The sequence below is a fragment of the Myotis davidii genome, unplaced genomic scaffold (genome assembly GCF_000327345.1).
Source record: "Myotis davidii unplaced genomic scaffold, ASM32734v1 scaffold205, whole genome shotgun sequence".
Classification (NCBI taxonomy): Eukaryota; Metazoa; Chordata; class Mammalia; order Chiroptera; family Vespertilionidae; genus Myotis; species Myotis davidii.
The window spans coordinates 5,654,055-5,655,459 of NW_006297573.1; positions in this window are offsets into that span (position 1 = coordinate 5,654,055).

Here is a 1,405-nt window from a genome sequence, read left to right on the forward strand (position 1 = left end):
GCAACCGCCATCTTGAAACCTCGCGCCCCGCCACCGTCCCTACGTCACTTCCTCTCCCCGTGGGCCCGAGATCTCAGTGTTTCTCGGCCCTGGAAATGTAGCGCGTAACCAAGGACTCCACGGCTGGAGTCGCTTCCGCTCCAAGACAGAACCCAATTGGTTGGTTATCTGCTAAGAGCCCGCCCTAAGGTTACGCAGTACAAAGACGCCAAGTTGATCGACATTTCTGTACGCCAATAGGAATAAGAAAACGAGCCAGCTCGGATATGATTGGCTGGTGTAAAGACGGCCCTGTCTCTTGGGCCCAAGGTATTCTAACCTAATTCCGGTTGCTTAATTGATTGCTTTAGACCGGCGGATTCCACACTGAGAGGTGTGTTGTGGTGTTTCTGCGTCCCGGAGTTGTATTGGTTCTGGGACTCTTTTTTTTTTTCTTTTCATGACGTAAGCTAGTGTGATCTTTTAGGAGTATCTGTGTGGAAACGAATCCCCGAATATATATATACATTTGCTACTGTGTTTTGCCAGCGTCATGTCCGTCTGGAAGTTCAGTAGTCGTTTGTAGACATGAGCGAATGAATCAGTGCCCTTATCGGAGTCCCAGATTGCTGGTCTACAGGATTACTTTTTGGAAGGGAAGTGTGGAGATACATGTACTATCAGTTTTAAATTTACGACACCAGTCCCCAATCCTGTGTGATGTCACTGCACGTAGGCGATTATTCCCTTAGTTCTAGTGTTCGGAGGTTCTTTCTTTCTCTTCCATCCGCTCTTTCTCTAAGACTCCTCCTCTGTCATTTCCTCTTAAAGGTAATTTTAAATACTTAAAAAAAATTCTCCCCTTAAAGAATACACTTGTTTATTTCGGATCTTAATCTGAATATTCCTTATAGGAAAATGTTAGATATAGGTCAATTCCAACAATCCGTTATCAATATTCTAAAATACTGGTGGAGATGTTAATGATTAGTAGAATATTTAAATGTGCACTTAGCTGTTTAAGATTGGTCCTTTATCTGAACTAACCTTCGTTTTAGGAAATTCTTGATTTGGTTTTAGACTGACTTGAGTCTCAGAAAGAACAGTAAAACGATCTTGTAGTTTCTAGCTTATAAACCAGATAATAAACAACACAAATATTTAATATTGAAGGTGAACTAAATTGTGATATTTTTGAACTAATATTAAAAATCAATGATAGGCCGAAACCGGTTTGGCTCAGTGGATAGAGCATCGGCTTGCGGACTGAGGGGTCCCGGGTTCGATTCCGATCAAGGGCATGTACCTGGGTTGCGGGCACATCCCCAGTTGGGGATGTGCAGGAGGCAGCTGATTGATGTTTCTCTCTCATCGATGTTTCTAGCTCTCTATCTCTCTCCCTTCCTCTCTGTAAAAAAATCAATAA